Source organism: Oryctolagus cuniculus, chromosome 1 (assembly GCF_051225735.1).
Source record: "Oryctolagus cuniculus isolate XC-2025 breed Fujian yellow rabbit chromosome 1, ASM5122573v1, whole genome shotgun sequence".
Taxonomy (NCBI): Eukaryota; Metazoa; Chordata; class Mammalia; order Lagomorpha; family Leporidae; genus Oryctolagus; species Oryctolagus cuniculus.
The window spans coordinates 213993150-214014550 of NC_142867.1; the positions used below are offsets into that span (position 1 = coordinate 213993150).

The 21401-nt window shown below is 49.3% G+C and overlaps 1 protein-coding gene across 17 annotated transcripts in view; it reads left to right on the forward strand.

Moving 5' to 3' along the window:
• PALM2AKAP2 (PALM2 and AKAP2 fusion) overlaps nt 1-21401 on the forward strand; it is a 593877-nt gene that overhangs the window by 522943 nt on the left and 49533 nt on the right. The window contains exon 1 of one of the 17 annotated variants that reach the window (XM_089300167.1): nt 18294-18315. The gene's annotated coding sequence lies outside the window, so the exon portion shown is untranslated. 17 annotated transcript variants of the gene reach the window in all.

Below are 21401 nucleotides of genomic sequence, written 5' to 3' on the forward strand. Positions count from 1 at the left end.
CAGGCTCCCCTCTTGAGTTGAAGGACTGTCAGCTCCTGTTGTCTGCAGGGCAGAAGGTGGAAAGGGCAACAGGGATGGTTCTTAGGGACATGTATGTCGGAGATCAAGATCACGCGTGTCCTCTACAGGGACAGGCAGGCTGTGTGGCCAGGGCACCCCCCCCCCCCATCCTGCCCCCACACAATAATCTTTATCTGGCTAACCTTTCATGGAAGCGAAGGCTCTCGGGACTAGTTGGTTGATGGAGTGATCAGTTGTTTTGTGGCCTGGGAGATGATTAGCACTTTCTGGATGTAAGGTGTAATGCTTTGGGGAAGTAGTGGACATTGAGTGGCCATGGGCCTCTGCTGAGGTAGCTGGGTGGGACATGAGCAGAACTGGTCATGGGCCTCTCAGGGGATCCGTGGGGAGGGCGCCTGGCACGAGGGTAAAGAGCCAGGGTAGGAAACAAAGATGCCAGCAATTGATCGGTCATCAGCAGGAGGATGTGTCACTGATTACCATTGCCAAAAGAGCAGGAATACTGTCTTGGAGAAGAATTCTGTTGAGAACCTTGACAAAAATTCCCAGAGGTTAAAGACTCGCCATAGCTGGTCTAATCACGTCCAGAGTGATTGGTCCCTCAACCAAACCCAGATCCCAGAACATGGCATTTCGTCCTCTGGGCCCTGCCTCCCTCTCTAGCCTTGCCTCTGCCTACTGCTGCCTTGAGTTTCACACCAGCCTATCTGAGGTTTGGAGCCATGTTCCAGCCCCCTGTTTCCTTACTACTTGTGTTCTCACCTTTGCGTGGAACCCCGCCGTGTCTTCACCATACCACCCTCTGAGACGTGTTGAGGTGGCAAGTGCTCTGAGAAGTGTTCCTTAGCTGCCTCTTGCTTATGAACGCGTGTCCTGTTAGCTCATGGTGTCTTGGGTGTCCTTCTCAGTGACCTTAGCCGGACGCTAACTCTGTCTCCCAGAGCACATTTGGCAGTGTTGGGAGACAGTTTTGATCGTCGGCATAAGTACGTGTTGTTGGCATCCAGCTGATGAAACCAGGGTTGCTGCTGCATGTCCTATAGTGTGTAGGACATGCCCAACAGAGTCATTTGACCCCAAATGCCCATAGTGCCCCAGCTGAGGATCCTGATTACCAGTGCACCTGCCACACTGTTGAAGGCTTCATCGGGAGTCTTAATCTTCCACACTAGGCTGAGGTCCGTGTACACGATCCACATCTTTGTGTCTCCAATACCTCGGTGCTTGGCATAGGGTAGGTTCCCAGGAAAGAGTAGTTGGAGATGATTGGATGCATGAGAAGATGGAATCCTTTTCTTCGTTAGGGACCACTGTGCGTTATACTTAATCACGTGTCATTTTTAGGGTAATACGTCCTCTGGCTGTGAATGACTTAGGAATGGGCAGGCTGTTCAAACTAAATTGGTTTTCAAAGATTTAGAATCTGAGAAACCCCACAAACACTACATCCCTGAATGGTGGGCTTCTAGCGTATGGTAGGTGCTGCATAAGTATTTGTTGAATATATTTAATCCTTCGGCTCTTGCATTGTTTATCCATTCATCCATCCACTGGTGGACGCTTGGGTTTTTTTCCCACCTTCGGGCTTGTGAATGCTGCTGCTGTGAGTGTTGGTGTATGCGTGTCCTTACTGCCTGTTCTTTTGGGATTCCTCCTACTGTCAAATCGCGCGTTTTGCATGGGGAGCTGGGTGACTTGGCCACATCCTTGCGCTGCTTCTGGTGAGGATTGCAGCTGCATTTATCAGTACCTTTGACCATGATGCTTTTTTCCAGCCAACATGTGAGGATGGCAATTCGTAAAATTTGATAGTAAAGGAAGATCAGAAAGGGACCATGCTAAGAGCAGAAATAATGAACCTCAAGTTGTCTGACTGCTGGACTTTTTTCTTCTTGTGCCAAGCATCAGTGCAAGGCAGTAGCTCCCTATTTATTTATTTATTTATTTGGCAGGTAGAGTTAGACAGTGAGAGAGAGAGAGAGAGACAGAGAGAAAGGTCTTCCTTCCGTTGATTCACCCCCCAAATGGCAGCTATGGCCGGAGCTATGCTGATCTGAAGCCAGGAGCCAGGTGCTTCCTCCTGGTCTCCCATGCAGGTGCAGGTGCCCAAGCACTTGGGCCATCCTCCACTGCCTTCCTAGGCCACAGCAGAGAGCTGGACTGGAAGAGGAGCAGCCGGGACTAGAACCTGGTGCCCATATGGGATGCCGGCACCACAGGTGGAGGATTAGCCAAGTGAGCCACGGTGCTGGCCCCTGTAGCTCCCTTTTGCCCTGTGACTTTTGCCTGAGAGAAAGGGGCTCCCAGAAAACCTCAGAGAAAATCCCCGTGGAGAGGCCTCTGGGAAAATTGCATCAATGGGGGACCATCTCAGCAGACCATTGTTTGGTGCAGGCTGGGACCTGTGTTACTTATTTCAGACCAATACTGGGAGTCTTGATTTGCCCCAGAGAGCCAGCTGTGGGTGCCATGGGGGCAAGTCCTGGGGTGAGCCTGCTTTTGGCATTTGGCATGAGCTGCCTGTGTTTTGGCTGCTGGGGAGGCTTAGAAAGCAGAAGGAGGCAGCCCTCCTTTAAGCCAGCCACCCAGGCCTCCGGCTTTTGACCCTGAGCTATGAAAGCAAATCACATGTGGCCTGCTGTCAAGCTGAAGCATCGCCCTTTGGTTTTCAGGGAGCTGCACAAAGCCAGAGGGACCTGAGAAGAAGACTTTTTGTAGCATGAAAGAACATGGCTATAACGCTCCCCTTCCATGGCTTCCTCCTCATCCTGTGCTGTTTCGAGGGCGCTAGGATTTCGCTTTTCTCTCTCGCCTGAATCCCAGCATTTGGGTCGAGTCGTGGTGTTGTGGGAAAGTGATGTGTCGTCAGAGCCTTAGGAGGAAGGGGTTCTGAGCTCCTGCCGGGGGGCTGCCTTGCGCAGGCCACCTCCCGTCTTCTGGGGCCGAGACTGGCCGTGGTGTGGAAGCAGCCTCTCTCCAAGTGTTTGAGTGGACACTACTGTACCCGGTCCTCAGACCAGGGAGCTTGTGACGTCTGAAAGCACACACATGTACCTGGTTTCCAGGTAGAGTGTAGTAAACCAGGCAGCTCATTCATTGCTCCCTGTGCGTACAGAGGGTGATGGGTTTTTCCTTGGTTTTCCCCTGACCCATCTCTTCTTACTGCTCCAAAAAAGAAAACTGGCCCAATTAGTGCCAGATTCCTGTCCAGAGGCCTCCTGGCTCTGGTATTGGCTAATGTAATTTGGATCCAGTTTCTGTGTAATAGCGTGCTACTAGCACCTTGGGCTTCCTTTGGGTTAGCAGTGACCTTGATGGGGACTTCCCAGTATTCCCTGTATAATTTTCTCACTTGTCACTCATCCACCGAGATTCCGCTGTGTGGTGCTGGGGACCCAACAATGAGCCAGCTGCATCCCTTCCCCTGGGGCATTCCAGGCAAACATAATTTTTTGGGGATCAGAACAGGAAGCTTATGATAAACATGAATAGGCAGACTGCTGTTTTATTTTTATTCATGGCATTAATGATATATTAAATAAGGAATTGAATCCAAGCCACAGTTGACTTTTCTGGAAAATGAGAGGATAGTAGTACCAATTTCATAGATTTGTAGGAGAGGGTCACTTGAATTAATTCAGAATACAGCCTGGCACTGAAACTTCTGATTCATTCAACAAAAAAATCCATATTGGCGATAGTTGCCCGAGTCTGTGAATATGCTAAAAACCAGCGTATTGCTTACTTTTAAGGGGGTGAATTTTAGGATATGGGAATTCTGTCTCATGAAGCTGTTGTGGCACTGCTTGCTTAAGCTAAGGCAGGTCAAGGACTTGCTCAAGGTGAGTGGGTAGCAGAGATCTAGAACTCAGGTTCCCTGGCACATAGACCAAGCTGTTTGCAAATTGTCAGGGATACAATGGGGGTTGCAGTTGCATTGGAAGCTGAGGTCAGTTCCGTCCTGGTGCAGAAGCAAACCTTCAGAAAGGCTGGTGGCGTGCCCTGGGGCCCTGGTATCTGACCTCCACCCACTCTTTTCCTGCAGTCGCCTCACCTGCCACACTCCTCCACGGTATCTGAGACTGCAGACAAATCTATAGAAATAACTGCGGAAAGCACGCCAGCATTTCCAGCAGCTCTGGACAGAGAGTAAACATTTTTTTTTTTTTCAGTCAAGCTATTGCTCTCAATTTCCCAATTTTTTAAAAGATTTATTTATTTATTTGAAAGGCAGAGTTACAGAAAGGCGGCGTGGGGTGGGGGTGGGAGAGTGGTCTTCTGCTGGTTCACTCTCCAAATGGCTGCAACAGCCAGAGCTAAGCTGTTCTGAAGCCAGGAGCTTCTTGTGGGTGCAGAAGCCCAAGGACTTGGGCCATATTCTGCTGCCTTCCCAGGCCATAGCAGAGAGCTGGATTGGAAGTGGAGCAGCCAGGACTCAAAACTGATGCTGGCACTGCAGGCAGTGGCTTTACCCGCTATGCCACAGCACCAGCCCCAGTTTCCCAATTTTTTGACTTTGAAATATTACAGCCTCCCATTGCAACACTGAGACAATCTGGAGAAATCAGCGCTACTGAAAACTAGCAACACATTTTGGCTACATGGTAAAGAAAAATCTGACTCATCCTTGCAATTTCCTAGCTAAGTCTAAAAATCTTGAATGCATGAGAAGAGAGGATTGCTGTGGACGTATGATGCCGTCGTGTGTTCCTACTGAATCCACTTAATAGTAATGGAAACCATGGGGGCTGCAGAGTCGCCCCTAAGCCTTGGCTGCCTGCAGCCTTCTGGGCTTCCTGTGCCATATGCATTGTCCTGGGATTTTTTTCCTTCTGCTGACATCTGGTGCTTAGGATAAGGGCAAATGGCGTCCCCTGAACCAGTGAAATTACTATCAGGAAAAAAATGGCTCCAGTTTCCAGGCAACTGCGAATGAGATGTTTTTCTGAGAACCCTGAACAATTATCTTTGGGAAAGAAACCCAAGGAGGTACAAGCTATCAGCCTGTGACATTTCACATCTTTCCTCCGTGATCTCGCCGTCCGACCAGCACACGGGGCTTTTCCTAGCAGATGGACAGCAATGACCTCACCCACATTTAATAAATAGGCTTGCCCCCAGGGGTTGGAATTGTAGCGGAGTCTATTATGAAACCTCATTTGCGCTGCATGACAAATGAGAAATGGGCCGCAGGACTGTAACGTGTAACAGCCACACATCCGAATCAGGCTTGCCCTGAAATAGCTGGGACCGAGCAGGTGCGAGTCAATAGGGATTGTTGCACTTCTGTGGCGGTCGGGGAGGGCTTTTCATTGATGTGAGCAGGAGCAGAATAAGCTTAGACAACCTTTTGGCTTCTCCTCTCCTTTCTCGCTTTTTCTGGCACCGGATCATCTGGGGCATATACTTTAGCTCTGAGAGCTGGGAGCAGGAGGAAACGGGAGGAGGAGGGAGTGAGGGAGGAGCAGATGGAGGAGAAGAGGTCAATTAGTGCAGGTAACACACTGTTAAGTTTATTACTTGTAACCTAAACACTTTATGGAGAAAGGTACTAAGACCTGGGCAGTTAAGTAGAGTCTTTTCAGCGAACAACCAAAGGCTTTTTGTAAGCCTCGCTTAGCGAGGGTTAGAGCTCTCTCTACCCTTAGCCTCAAGTTGAGGCTTGGAAGGGCGGAGGTTGGGGGGGTGGGGTGTACCCCTGGGCCCAGAAAGAGGCAGGGCTTCCCTGGAAGGTTAGACAGTGGGGAGGAAGACCCGCCTGGTACTTTGCTTGTGTCCCTGTGTGCCCACCTCATCTCAGTCTCAGTCTCACAGGGGCCACCGAGGCGGTTCATCCTGGCTTTGCAAGCACCTCTGATACAGTAGGTTCAGGTCTCGGTTCAGGCAGTAGGAGCTTGGGCTTAGGATTTTCCCCTGAGACGGGAGCCTGGGGTGGCGCCTGGGGAGGCGAGTGATGGGATCTGGAGTGAGGATTAGGAAGAACACATTACAGGTGTTGTGGCTTCTGAGAGCTGGCCAGCCTCTGTTGTGCGCCTGTGTGAGATCCGTGGGGTGACTGTGCGACCTTCTACCAGTGCCATCTCCTTTTCTCCTTTTCAGTTTCCTTGTTTCTTTTTTCTTGTATCCTATTAGGGATCAAATTTTGCAGAAACAGAAATCTTCAAAAAATAAGACACGCGGGGTGGGCATTTAGCACAGCAGTGAAAAACGGTGCTTGGAATGCCTGCATCCCACATCGGAGTGCCTGGGTTTGAGTCCTGGCTCTACTCCTGATTTGGGCTTCCCGCTAATGCGCACTTGGAGAGGTGGCAGGTGATGGCTCAAGTTAGTTGAGTTGCTGCCAACCACATGGGAGACCTGTATGGGGTTCTCAGCCTTTGACCTTCTGCTGGTCCAGCCCACTCTTGTGGGCATTTGGGCAGTGAACCAGCAGATAGGCAATCTCGCTGTCTTTATGCCTTTCAAATAAATAAATAAAAGTAAAATAAGACATGCAGGGCGCAGGCTGCTACTGGGGATTTTGTCCTTGTGTGTTTTAATGGTCATGCACCTTCTTCTCCCTGAATACTGCCAACAGCCCAGGGGAGTTGTGCAGAAACTGAGCCCCCTCCTGGCTCCAGCCCTGTATCAGAAGCTGGGAGCTAATCCTCTTTCATTGTCACTTCTGGGTCTGTCTGAAAGAAAGATAGAAGGTAGGGAAATATATGGCATTGCCTCTGCAGGATGGGCCAGGACCAGCAGACAAAGGCAGCCACATGCTTTCACATGCAAACGGCTGCAGTCCCCAGGGCAGCTGCCACCTGGTTTTCCACCCTCCTCCCCAGAGGGAGAATGCAGCTGCCTAAAATCTCATGCAGCTGCTCGAAGGCTTTGGATGTGCAAGTCAGGCGACCCAGCCGCGGTTACTCTGTGAAGTCTTCTGTACGAAGACTTCAAAAAAAGCTCCAAAAGCTTTTCCTTGCTTTTGGTGTTAGCAAACAGCCCGCTTCGGAGACAGCCTGTGGGAACAGTCCGCAAAGAGCTGTGGGTGTCCTCCCAGCACCACCGACCCCTCTGCAGCCAGGCACAGCACTGGTCACCCGCGACACAGGGACACTCTAAGCTCCAGGCTCTCGTTCCCGTTTCAGGGAAGGAATCTAAAGCTCACAGAGGCCACTCAACTTGTCCTGTCGTGAGCAGGTGCAGAACCAAGATCCAAAACCAGTTTCGGTCACTGGTGAATCCCAACCACTTTCTATTCCGCAGGGAGTTTGTGTCTCCTCAGCATTTTCAGCCTCAGTTGCTGAGCCAGTGCCATCTGAGAGCTGGAACAGCCTCATTAGTGAGCAGTGAGTCAGGCTAACGGGGTCAGGCTGAACGTCTGTATCCTGGGCAGTATTTACTATGTGTATTAAATGTTGGAGGATAATGTCATCCAGTGTTACTGGCATCCTGTGTGTGTGTGTGTGTGTGTGTGTGTGTGTGTGTTTTTCCAGGGCTGAATTTGAAAAGATTAAGTGAAGAGGGAGAAAAAAAATATCAGACATTTAAAAGTAAAAGGGTTGTTTCAGGCTTGGCTTCATTCTTTTCCTGGGGCCACAGGATTGTGGTTCTAAAGCACTTGCCCACTGCCTCTTGGAGGCCCAGGGTAGCCTGGGCACTGCCCAGGGTCCTGGGCGGTTGGTGATGCAGGGTTCCTATCCGTGACGAACGACTGGGCTGGTGCAGGTTGAGCAAGTCTGCCAGGGCACCGTCAGGACAGAAACCCAAGATACTGTCATTGTCCACCCGACTCCTCCCCCATGCTTCAATTCTCTGAATGGTGCTTAGAATGAAGACCCAAATCCGCATGATCTGGCCCCATGCAACTCTGCAGACAGCTCTTCCACGGGAGGCCCTTCTGTCCTCCCTCCCAGCCGTGGCCATTTCTTGTCCTTGCTTCTCTCACTCCGACCGCGGGGCCTTCTCGGGCCGATGCTCCTAATGAGAAAAGGCTCCTGTCCCCTTCCTGGCTTACTTGACTCCTCATCTTTCATGGAAGCCTCTGCTGACCTCCCCGCCTGCCTCAGAGCCCCATCTTGTGGGTTACCAGAGCACACGCACACAGATCACAGATATAATTTCACACTTACTTGTGGTTGACAAAGGTTGTTACTTTGCCATGATAATCAGTTTCAAGAAGACAGCTCTGTGCCTGGTCCTCACTCTTGTGTCCCCAGTGGCCAGCAAAGTGCCTGAAACACAGTAGATAATTGGTTGCATGGCCTGAATGAATGAGTGAATGAAGCAAAGCCTTGCACAATATTCAGATCTCACACTGACAGTCACTGCATTGTGTGCTAACACTGCAGCAAGGGAGACACTAGGCAGTGAGCAACCGGCATTGCTTAGTGCTGCTATAAAGGAGAGTGTGTTACCTTCCACCTCCAGAGTCCTGACTTTTCTGCTACATTCTTTGTGAAATACCCTCGAGTGGAGTCTCTGTTGAGGGGCAAGGAGGGACTTCCAAGGGCTCAGCGTGTGATGTGCTTGTCCCTGCCCTCCGGGGTATGGCACTCAGGGGTGGGATCTGGAGTGTGGCTGCTCCTGGGAATCTGAGGTTTTCCTTTGGCTCATTTTTCTACCTTTTCTTGGATTTTTATCTTGAAGGAAAGTGTCCCCTCATGAATCCAGGAGGCGTGTGTAAGTCGACCTAACAGAGCTGTGCTCTAACTAGAGGCGCTGAAACTCAGACCTCCGGAATGAGATGGATTCTCATTCCCAGAGCCCATTTGAACATATCTGAAGGACCTTAGGCCAAGGTAGCAAATAATTTGTATATTATATTTATTACATATTATTTCTATATGTATGTATATTATTTTTTAAAAGATTTATTTATTTGAAAGAGTTACAGAGAGAGAGAGAGAGAGAGGTCTTCCATTTGATAGTTCACTCCCCAAATGGCCTCAACAGCCGGAGCTGTGCTGATCCAAAGCCAGGAGCCAGGAGCTTCTTCCAAGTCTCCCACGTGGGTATAGGGGCCCAAGGACTTGGGCCATCTTCCACTGCTTTCCCAGGCCATATCAGAAAGCTGGACAGGAAGTGGAGCAGCCGGGTCTCGAACCGGCACCCATATGGGACCGGCACTTTAGGCAAGGGTATTAACCCACTGCACCACAGCACCGGCCCCTGTATAAATGTTATTTTTGCTCTTAACTTCTCTCAGCTTGGAACCACACGCTTCCCTCTCCTTTCTGGTCTGTGTTGTGGTCCTTTGATCATCCCAGGTTTAAGTGCCGGTCATATCATCACATCATCTTGTAAGTTCACCCAAGGGTCTCTACCTTACGGTAGGACTCCCAGAAGCTCCCCATATGATGGATTGGTTGTCACTTGGCTACACAATTCTGTTCTTCTTCTTTTTTAATTATTTATTTTTGACTGTAGTTCAGTTTCAGACTGGATTCTGTCCAGATTTTTGCTGGGGCTTCAGATGTTCAGCCCCCAAACAAATTGAGATTGAAGTTGAAACTGGCGTAGGCAATGTTTAAGATTCCACCCCGAGCACAGTCCTCCCTTACTTGAAGCTGTAAGTGCAATTCTCTGCATTCAGTCAACACTTTGTGGTAAAAACAGTTAACGATTAATCTGCTTGTGTTCCAGTGACTTGAAAAATAAGCATGAACACCTCAGAGGCGTCAGCTTATCAGGTTCTGAAGGATGGGTTTTAGAGTTGGTCTAAGCCCTTGGTTTATCAGCTCCAGTGGCCTGGAAACCTCCTGAGACCTGAATATTTGGGATGAGCAGAAGGAACCCAAGAATTCCAAGAAGGCAGAATCAAGATAGAGAGTGGCCAAAGCTCACAGATGTGGAATGAAACCAATTTCAAAACCTAGCTCTTCTGTTCAGTAGGAATGTGCTGAAAACCTGGACTCCCTTGAGATTTTTTTTTTGACCTGGTTACAGTATTTCAAACCTTAAACTGCTTCTTCGTGTTTCTGTTCGGGAAACACGATGTTTGTGGTTCCAGGCTATCTCATGTCAGGTTCCCACTGAGGTCTGCAAAGTCTCCATCTTCCTAGTGCTATCGAAATAGAATGTGCTAACAGGTGTGGTGAGTCTTACGTGTACTCTGACTGTATTAAATGTTTCTAGAATGCAAGCGCTCAGATTGAGACTGATAAACTTGGGCAGGTTAGTGATACTGTCTCTTAGATTAGTGTATACTGTGTCATCCTACAAACTATCCCCCATTTTGCAGGAGGAGAGCTTAAAGTGGCAAAAGGAACAGGTAAGAACCCATTCTGCAGGGTAAACTCAGGCAGGGTTCCACGTTACCATTTAGTGACCAGTTTTCCATAAAGAGTTCCTGTATCTTTTTTTTTTTTTTTTTTTTTTTTTTGAGAAAGCCCCTGGCTAATTATACCAGAAAAGAGCACACAAAATGAGTTTCGGATGTAATGCATGCCTTATTTCTCCTATGCAGGAGTAATATCCATGCAGCTGGTTCCCCGATAGCATATCCCGTTGCTTCGTAAATCCTTGTTGGCAACTGAATTGACTTCAGTGCTCTTGGTAGAAGCCATACTTTTCTCTATAAAGTTTTGAGCAGGTTTTGCCACATTGGGTGGTAATTGTTTTAAAGGACCCTTGTCACTTAGCCACGTGTGTGCACATACTGTGTCTGTGTGGTTAAGGAAATCATTAGGAGTTAATTTTCAATAAGGTCCTTTTGGTGGCTACAGATTAATGTGTTTAAAACCCTTTATCCCTCCTGTTCAGCACACCCCACTGTTCACTGGTGCTAGCCTGCTGAGCTAATGAGATGCCTAAGCATTGCTGTGTTTCACTGCTTCTTACTGTGGGGCACTAGGTCTCCCCTTTTTTTGCTTAATGTGGGTGGACATAAAATTTCTCTGTGGTCATATCCAGGAGGATCTAACTTTATTACAATTATCCTTTTAGACTTGCAGGCCCTGTCAGCCAACTAATTTTGACAATTGTCTGTGGTTTTCATTCCAAAGCGTTTGGAATGCAGTGTAGTGCTATAAGAAATAGCTGTCCAATAAGGCCAAGCAGCCCAGGTTATTTTGTATCTTGTGTTTTTCCTTGCTATTCATGGGCAGTTGGTTCCAGGAGGCTCAAGTCCCTGATGTGAAATGGGAGAGTATTCAACATCTTCCTACATTTAAAGTTATCTCTGGATTACTTAACAATACCTAATCCGATGTAAATGCTATGTAAACAGTTGTTATGTTGTATTGTTTAGGGAATAATGCCAAGAAAAGTCTGTTATTTTCATATAGTTACAATTTTTTTTCAAATATTTTCAATCTGCTATTGGTTGAGTTCTTGAAGGTGGAACCCGTAGATACGGAGGGCCACTTGTACATGCTTTATATTCTCTTTAGCCTACTGTGTCTGTTGTCGTCTTCACCTTCTTGGTAGAGCCAGATTCCCCACACTTGCTTTGTTCAATGTTAAAGCAAACATTATTACTCAGCACCAACAACCTTAGTTGTCCTGGAAATTAGCATGTGGCTACACCTGCCTATTTTGGCCCTGATGAGAAGGCTTCTTTGACAAATGTGGTTTAATATCAGGCCAGCACTTCCAGAGGTAGAGAACCTGGTAGGACTGCCTGGAGTCTGAGCATGGTCAACCCCCCACCCCACCCCCCAGACAATAAGAGTTTGTGAATATGGCTCTATGGGAGCTGACTACAAAGGCCAGAGGCCCAGAGAGCTGGGTGCAGAGGTGACTGGCAGATGGGAGAATCTAATCCCAGAAGAGCAGCTCCTGGAGTATGCAAGAAAATACTGGCCTAAAGGGGAGGGGCCTTACTTGTAACCACCCCAAGGCTGGACCTAATTATCAGGCAGAGGGCATGGGTAAAGCTGCAACCTTCCCTCTTAGTGGTGAGGAGGAGAGATGATTCCCTTGGGGGCTGTGCACCAAGGAGGGTGTGATTGAGCGGGAATGGAAATGGGCTCTTGGTGCTCGTTCTTTCCCACTGCAAAGCCATCCCTGCCTTGCCTTGAGGACACCTGTGCTGGTCCCAGGGATAGCAAAGTAGGAGGCCAGGGAAAGGAGAAAATGCTAGCCAGGAGTGGGTTTGGAGGTTTGGACAGCACAAAGGCTTGTGTGGCTTTGTGAGTGAGTACAAGCACGTGTGTGTGTGTGTGTGTGTGTACACAGACATCCATCAACAGTCCAGAGATGGAATAGCCATTGCAGTCCTCAAAACAAATGGCTGTGTATTAAACTGAAAGCTGCTGTCTCCATTAGGAAACATTCAATTCCAGCAATTAGCCCGGAGGGTTAAAGAGCCTGCATCCCTGCAGTCTTCTGTTTTGCTGTCTTCCCAAACAATGCTTTGATGTGGAAGGCACTCCTAATGGAAGAGAAGTCATCAATTAACCTCCATTGAAGGTTAAGCTGGAAACAGACTTCTAAGGCAGGCATTATCTCTGAGTTGTTAGCCACTGATTGATGTTATCTAGGTGGGATATATTCTCATGCAGAGACTTAATCTCCACCCAGGCAGAGGGTTATGTGGGTGCAAAAGTATTTGAGTTATTTGGTTTGTTGTAAAAGTGAGTTTAGAATTGGGATCTCAGTCCAGCTGTCTGCTATTGCCCGGGAAAGCAGTAGAAGATGGCCCAAATGCCTGGGCCCGTGCATCCATGTGGGAGACCCGGAAGAAGCACCTGGCTCCTGGCTTCAGATCAGCACAGCTCTGGCCATTGCAGTGAACCAGTGGATGGAAGATATTCTCTCTCTCTCTCTCTCTCTCTCTCTCCCCCCTCCCACTCCCCTCCTCTCTCTGTAGCTTTGTCTTTCAAATAAATAAATATCTTAAAAAAGTAAAAAAAAGAAATAGGATCTCAGGTCAGTTGAGGCTGGGTGAGCATGACCGGAAGCTCCTTTCGAAACTGGTTACCATCTTAATTCCTTCAGGTGTTGGTGGTCATAATACGATCACATTGCTAGGGTTAAAAAAAAAAATAATTAAAAAAGAGAGTCACCTGTTTGTAGACAGTAAAAAGAAAGTGGCATGTTGTGCATTTCAGTGCAGAAAGGGCAAATCTGTTTGTGTGCTTGAGGCTCACAAGTCAGGTAAGGTGACTTTTTGCTTTTGACTTTCAAACACCTTCAAGTAATGAAGTAATGAAGTATTGCTAATCAATTGCCACGAATTTAGAAAGTGGGATAGGGTAGTTACTCTACCACCCTAATGACGTAAATCGTCATTTTATTTCCTGCTAATCTCTTTTCCCCTATGTTTGCTACAAAGACGTAATCCGTTTACTTGGATTCTGTGTCCTGATTAGCCTCATAGAATGTCTCAAAAATCCTGACTAGGATTGCTCAATCAGTACAGAATTTATTTGGATGATGAAAACATTTTGGGAATAGTGGAAATGGTTGTACAACATTGTGGATGTCATTAATGCCACTGCATTAAAGAGGGCAAATTATATAGAGTATACTACAATTTAAAAAAAAAAAAGTAAAAATAATACCCCCAAGGTGTTTTTTTTTTTTTTTTTTTTTTTCCTCCTTTCTTGAGAGAGAAAACATTGGCAGATTTCAGTGTTTGCCGTGCTAGGAGAAATTTGTAGTGTGGAGTGGTTTTTTTTGTTTGTTTGTTTGTTTTTTTTTTTTTGTGGGGTTCAAAAACCAAAACATTTTAATGCTGTGGAATAATTGCAATAATAAGCCTGCAATTTGAAGGGAAAATTTCAGCAGCAGGGTGGCATGTTAGTAAAACTTCAGAAACTTTCCAGAGTTCAGAGGTCATGACTCAGGCCTGGGTAATTAAAGCCCTGGAGGAGAGACACAGCCCTCCTGGGGCCGGCTTCCCCTTGCTCTCTGGGAAGGAGGGCCCTGAGAGTGGCCCAGGACTCACAGGGAAGGGGGGTGTCGGGGGGTGTTGCTGATAAATAGCTTCCCAGATGTGAGCCCTGCCCTCAGGGAGTCTACAACAGCCTGGCAGGTCTCCTGATGCCAGCTGCTGCCAGGTGCAAATGGGCAGTTGCGGGGGTGGGGGGGGGTGGGGGGGTTGGGGGGCGTGGGAGGGGAGTGGGGGTGTGTGTGTGTGAGAAGTCTCCAGGCAACTTTTGGGGGAGCAGATTTGACCTAGGCCTTGCTGAAAAGCTGAGATGGATTTGCCCGAAAGTGAGAAAGGGAGCAACTTGCCAAGGTGGAGGGACCAGCAGGGAGACTGAGTGGAAGGGGTGGCAAGGCCTTTCATTCCAGCTTCAGGAGTTTCTTAAAAAAAAAAAAATGTTAAGGCTCAAAGAATGAAAACTAGTACAACCGTATGATCCAGCACTCCTGCCACTGGATATAGATCCAAAGGAGAGAAGATCAGTCTTATCAAAGGGATGCCTATACTCCCAGGCTCAGTGCAGCAGAATTCATCATAGCCAAGATCTAGAGCAGGGGTGTATAAGGCTTGTGAAATCATTTGGTGTGACCCTACCAAGGCAATGGCAGGTGGGACTCAGAATTCAATAAATCTATAGGAGCCTAACTTTTTTTTTTTAAAGATTTATTTTATTAATTTGAAAGGCAGAGTTACAGAGAGAAAAGGAGAGACAGAGCAAAAGATCTTCCATCCATTGGTTCACTTCCCAAATATCCCCAACATCCGGGGCTGGACCAGGCCAAAGCCAGGAGCCAGGAGCTTCTTCCAGGTCTCCCACGTGGGTGCGAGGACCTAAGTACTTGGGCCATTTTTTTGCGACTTTCCTAGGCACATTAGCAGGGAGTTGGATGGGAAGTGGAGCAGCTGGGACTCAAACTGGTGCCCATATGGGTTACCAACATTACAGGCAGTGGCTTTACCCACCATGCCACAATGCTGGCCTCAAATAGCAGGCTAACTTTTAAGTTGATAATTTTGTATGGCCTGCGAATGATGGTATAAATATCCAAATGGCTATTGGAAGAAATAAGGTTCCCAGCCCAGATTCTGGAGTCAGCTTGAGTGTCTGTTAGCTGATGAATGAATAAAGGAAATGTGACTCATATATACAATGGACTGCAGTGTAGCCTTAAGAAAGAAGGAAATCCTGATTGGGCTGGCAGGTGGCGCGGTAGATTGAGCCTCTGCTTGTGATGCCAGCATCTCATATGAGCTCTGGTTTGAGTTCCAGCTGCTCTACTTCTGCTCCAGTGCCCTGTTTATATGCCTGGGAAGACAGTGGAAGATGGCTCAAGTACTTGGGCCCCTGCCACCCAGATGGGAGACCCAGTTAGAGTTCCAGTCTCTGGGCTTCAGCCTGGCCCACCCCAGCCCACTGTGGCCTTTGGGGAGTGAACCAGTAGATGGAAGATATTCTTTCTCTCTCTCCCTCTGCCTCTCTCTCTGTAACTCTGCCTTTCAAATAAATAACTCAACCTTTAAGAAAAGAAAGAGATGGTGTTTGGGATGTCTTCATTCTGTGTGCTGGAGTGCCTGGTTCTAGTCCTGGCTCTTCTGCTTCTCTCTCTTTCCCTCCGTCTTTCAAATAAATAAATAAATCTTAAAAAGAGAGAAATCCTCATTGTAATCCATAAATCTTACTTTGGAAATTTATATTCATCAAATAAAAGTTAAAAAAAAAAAAAAAAAAGAGAGAAATCCTGACACTTGTGATACCACGGATTAACCTAGGGGACACTAATCTGACTGGAATAAGCCAGCCACAGAAAGACAAATAGTGCATCATCTCATCTAGATGTGGAATGTAAAAAGGTTAATCTCAAAGACACAGCTGCCAGGAGCTGATAGGGAGGGGAATTCAAGATTCCAGATTGCAAGTGTGGCCTCCACTGAATGCCCATGGCCTTGGCGCCATCCTGAAGTCAAACAGTCGGCAAGTCCAGACTGTGCAACAAGGAAGCATCTTGACATTCCAGCGCCTCACAGCTGGAGGTGCAGCTTGTGCCCCTGAGGCACTGGGTCCGCCTCCCCCAGCCCCTGTTATTTCCTGCTCTCAGATCCCCTCCTTCTGCTCTTTGTTTGGGGAGGGGTCTGTGTCTGGAACAGACTGGCTGCTCTCCCATCCCCGCTATTGTACTTGAACCTGTATAGAAGGCAAACACACATTCCTGGGAGTGGTTAGACAATATCTAGAGAATTCCAACCACTCAGCTGAAGAGAGAGTCATTCATGTGGAGGGTTAGAGAACTGTAGGCATCTAAAGTAGGGGCAAGTGGCTTTTTTTTTTTTTAAGCTTTCTTTGCCTATTTGAAATTTAGAGAGACAGAGGGAGACAGGCAGACACAGAGGGATCATCCCATCTACTGGATCACTCCCCAAAACCGTGCAATAACTTGGGCTGGTCAAGGCTGAAGCTACAAGCCTGGAACTCATCAGGTCTCTCACCTGGGTGATGACAGGGACCTAAGACTTGAGCCATCATCTGCTCCCCCCCAGGACAGCATTAGAAGGAAGCTGGGTCAGAAGTGGAGCTGGGATATGGGATTCAGGCATCCTAAGAGGAGCCTTAGCCACTGCGAGACAGCTGCCCCTTCCCCCGCTTTCCTCAGGCACAGTGTGTTAAGACTGCCATCTGAAATGCAGCCAAGAGCTCAGACTGCGTTCCTGGAATCAGTGAGCCCGCTCCCTCGGGCTTCCCGGGAGAGTTGAGAGGATGTGATGACGCACTGCCGTCTAGCGGGCTCTCGCCCACCTCTTGCTTTGTGTCTTTGGACAAATGACTTCAGCTCTGAGCTTCAAAGTCTTCATCTGCAAAATAGGAAATTGTTTCCCTGTCAGAGTCACTGTGCGCGTTTGTTGAGATAACGTACAGCCTGGGCAGAGGACTATGCCTTGACGTGGTAGGTGTTCAATGTCATTGTTACCATTGTCACCCATGTTTTCTGTTTCCTGGAAAGGGATCCGGCAAACCAGCTACCCCAGAAAGCACAGGAGTGGGCTCCAGGACCCAGGTAGAGCAGCTGTTAATACAGAAAATGAGGCCGGTGCCGCGGCTCACTAGGCTAATCCTCCGCCTGCGGCGCCGGCACCCCGGGTTCTAGTCCCGGTTGGGGCGCCGGGTTCTGTCCCGGTTGCTCCTCTTCCAGTCCAGCTCTCTGCTGTGGCCCAGGAAGGCAGTGGAGGATGGCCCAAGTGCTTGAGCCCCTGCACCTGCATGGGAGACCAGGAGGAAGCACCTGGCTCCTGGCTTCGGATCAGCGCAGCACGCCAGCTGTAGCAGCCATTTGGGGGGTGAACCAATGGAAGGAAGGCCTTTCTCTCTGTCTCTCTCTCTCACCATCTAACTCTGCCTGTCCAAAAAACAAAACAAAACAAAACAAAAAAAACAGAAAATGATGAATCTGCTAAGCAGTCTGCCTTGTCTTGATAAACCTCTAATCCAGATCATGCGAGTTTCTACTTCTGCATCTTGCAAGAGGCAAGACACAGTTCAAAGCCCAGAGACAGGCAGCCTGGGCCCAGCCCCAGCTTAAAACTCTGACTCCTCTGTTTCCCAGGCGGTAAGACAGAGATATCGAGAGTACTGGAGTCCTGGGCTTGCTCTGAAGAGTAAAGGGGATTGTACACAAGCATCATTTGGTCTAACACCCGGCATATCATAAATGCTCAGTAATGGTTGTGGTCACCTCGTCATCACCCTCGGCCAACACCTCACCTCTGAGTATGCTGAGCCCCTGGGTGCCTTCTGCCTTCTCCTTTGACCACTGCCCTGCACCTGCAGGGCCTGTGTATGCCTCTTCATCTTCTTCTGAAGATTTATTTTATTGGAATGGCAGAGTTAGAGAGAGAGGGAGAGAGAGAGGGAGAGAGAGAGGGATCTTCCTTCCACCGTTCCACCCCACAAATGGCTGAAACAGCTGTGGCGAGGCCAGGCCAAGGTCAGGAGCCTATAATTCCACCCAGGTCTCCCACATGGTGCAGGGGCCCTGGGCCGTCTTCTGCATTGCCAGGTGCATTATCAAGGATCTGGATAGGAGGTAGAGCACCTAGGACTTGGACTGGTACCCATATTGGGGGTGGGGTTGCCGGCCACCCCACCTCCTGTCCCTTAGGTCCTCGGCAGGTCAGCTTTGTGAGCCGAGTGTGTCCGTTTCCTATGGCTGCCACACCAAGCCGCCACAAACCCAGCAACTTAAAGTCCATTGCAGCTGGTTCTTTCGCAGTCCAGGAGGCCCGAGGCCTGAAGTGAAGCGAGTCGGGGTGGGTTCCTTTTTGGAGGGTTGGAGGGACAGGTGCTCGGTAACTTTGTCCTCCCTTTCAGTGGTCACTTGGTTTGTCAGAGGAATCACTCCCATGGCTGCCTCCATCTTCACCCGCACGTCTCCTCTGAGAACAAAACCGTACGTCCTCTCTCCCTTGAAAACATTGCTATTTGTCTATGTGAGAGACAGAGAAAGAGGGAATGAGAGAGAGACAGATGGAGGGAGAGAGAGTTCCCGTCTGGTCTGCTAGTTCACTCCCCAGATGCCCACAGCATTCGGGACTGGGCCAGGCCAAAGCCAGGAGCGAGCTGTGGCCTCAGTCCAGGTCTCCCACATGGGGAGCAGGGAACTCCACTACCTGAGCCATCATTGCCACCGCCTAGAGTGAGCATGCGCAGGAAGCTGGAGCCGGTATTGAGCCCAGGCATCCCAGCGTGGGACACGGATGTCTTAACCGGTGTATTAGCCACCAGGCTATGTGCCCACACCATCCTCTCTTTTTATAAGAACCACAGTCATTGCATTTAGGGTCCTCCCTCACCTCCTGTGACCTCATCTTAACCAGTGACTTCTGCTAAGGCCATTTTTCCAAATAAGGTCCCATTCTGTGGTCCAGATGGACATAAATTTGGGGAAGACGCTATCCAACTCATTTTAGCAATTATTATTCCCATATAATGGGTAAGGAATTGAGTCTCAGAGAGAAGAAAAGCCCTTTCACACACACACACCCCCACCCCACCCCCAGTCTGCCTGGGATGCTAGAAAGTCCTTCCTTTCCCTAAATTCATGAACTTCCTCTGGGTCACCTTGCCCCATGTAAACAAACAGAGAAGAGAGCAGGGGTCTAAAGAACATAGCAGCAGGATGATCCGCAGCAGGCGGCCCCAGATCAAAAGGGCCCCCGGAGGGCAAACAGGATGAGGCAGAGACTGTAAGCCAGTGGCAGCCCCGCCTGCAGCTGCTCTCAGACTGACCAGACTGACCTGTTTGCATTGTCCGTACTGGCTCCCAACCACGGTGCTCCGCTCCTGGGATCCTGCGGTGGCGGGTTGGGCAGAGAGATTCCGCATAAATGAGAGAGGGGAATGCTTGGGTTCCCTCGGCACGAAGTGCAGGGAAGGAGCTCTTTGCGGGAAGCCAAGGGCACCCCCAGCGACTCCCCTCTGCTCCCCACCCCCCGCACTGCTCATCACGCATCCCCCTGGTGGATGGAAGAATTCTGTGCTTCCCTACTCCTGCCGAGGTCCTTCCTGGCATTCAGAGCCTCCAACGCAGGGGACGGAAGCAGGTGACTGGCTCCCAGCTGCCCTGACTTTTCTCAGAGTGTTGGCCTGCAGAGCTGGCCCCGGGTGGCCTTGGGAGAGCAGAGCTGTGAGTGAGAGAGGTGTGGTTCCGTGAGCTGTCCCTGAAGCACACAACCTGGCGGCCAGAATGGACATCCAAACAAGGGTCAGGTCGTCAGTGTCAAGGACAATCGTCTTTTGCTTTAAACCTTAAGTGCCCCTCTGGCAGCAGGCCCAGAACCCTGGGTGGACAGTGGCATCAATTTGATGCATGAGGTGGGCGTCAGAAAATTTGGGTGGGCCGGGGTGGGCTCCTCCTTGCTCATCAGGCCCTGAGTCCCCGAAACCCATCCTGCTCCACAGCCACCGAGCAGGACTCCCGGATTGACCATCGGGACTTTTCCGGAGTTGTCTTCTCCGGCCACAGGAAGTCAGAGCAAACCGGATCCGAGGCCTGTTTGCTGCACAGTCTGGTCTCACGTGTGGCTCTGTGCTTTCGAAGAATAGTAGAGGAAAGGCTGTTCATGGTGGGACAGCTGTGTGGCTGGAGGTCTACACCTTCTAGAGCCTTTACCAGCTTCCTTGCAAGCAGACAGGAGCTGGTTCAATCAGATCGGGTTGTTTCCCTCTTAGGAGATACTGTCAGGCGTTCTTAGAACTCACTTGGTGTTTACTTTACAAGGAAGAACCATCGCAGTTCTACTCTCTTCTCTGAAACTGGGAGTTCTGTCTCGGACAGGGCTGGCCATGTCACCGCCTCCTGTCTTTGAGTGGGAAAAAGCTTGGTAGGTGAGTCTGTTAGGGACGTCTCTTCTGTTCCTTGGGTTCAGCTGCAATCTACTTTGACTTCCAAACCCTAAGGCTCCATCTGAGGGCCAGGAACTGGGCAGGGATCCCCACATAGATAGAATTGGCCTTGCCTCTAGGGTTTGGGATTGCCTGGTACAGAGTCACTGTCAGTCCCAACCCCCAGCATTGCTTTTTTTTTTTTTTTAATTTATTTATTTATTTGAAAGTCAGAGTTACACAGAGAGAAGGAAAGGCAGAGAGAAATAGAGAGAGAGAGAGAGAAAGAGAGAAAGAGAGAGAGGTCTTCCATCTGCTGGTTCACTCCCCAATTGGCCGCAATAGCCAGAGCTGCGCTGATCCGAAGCCAGGAGCCAGGAGCCTCCTCCAGGTCTCCCACACAGGTGCAGGGGCCCAAGGAGTTGGGTCATCTTCTACTGCTTTCCCAGGCCATAGCAGAGAGCTGGATCGGATGTGGAGCAGCCGGGACTCGAACTGGTGCCCATATGGGATGCCAGCACTGGAGTCGGTGGCTTTACCTGCTATGCCACAGTGCTAGCCCCTGTTGCTTTATTTTTAAAATTTGCTTACTGGAAATAGAGAGGGAGAGAGAGAGAGAGAGAAGAAGAAGAAGGAGGAGGAGGAGGAGGAGGAGGAGGAGAGGGAGGGAGGGAGGGAGGGAGGGAGGGGAGATCTCATCTGCTGGATCAAAGACAGAGAGTGAGAGACAGAGGAATCTCATCTGCTGGTTCATTCCCCAAATGTTTGCAACAGCCAGGGCTGGGCCAGGCAGAAGCCAAGAGCCTGGGACTCAGTCCAGGTCTCTGATGGTGAGTGTCAGAGACCCAAGTAGTGAGTGTGCATTAGCGGGAAGCCACAATCCAGAGAGAAGCAGGGGGCTTGCATCCAAGCACTGAGAATGGGAGCTTCCCAAGGGCCGCCTTAACCACCTTCACCAAATACTTGTCCCTCACTTTATTTTCTTTTTTAAAGATTCATTTTATCTGAAAGGCAGCGTTACAGAGAGGCTGAGGCAGAGAGAGAGAGAGACAGACAGACAGACAGAGGTCTTCCATCCGCTGGTTCACTCCCCAGATGGCCACAACAGCTGGAGCTGTGCCTATCCAAAGCCAGGAGCCAGGAGCTTCCAGG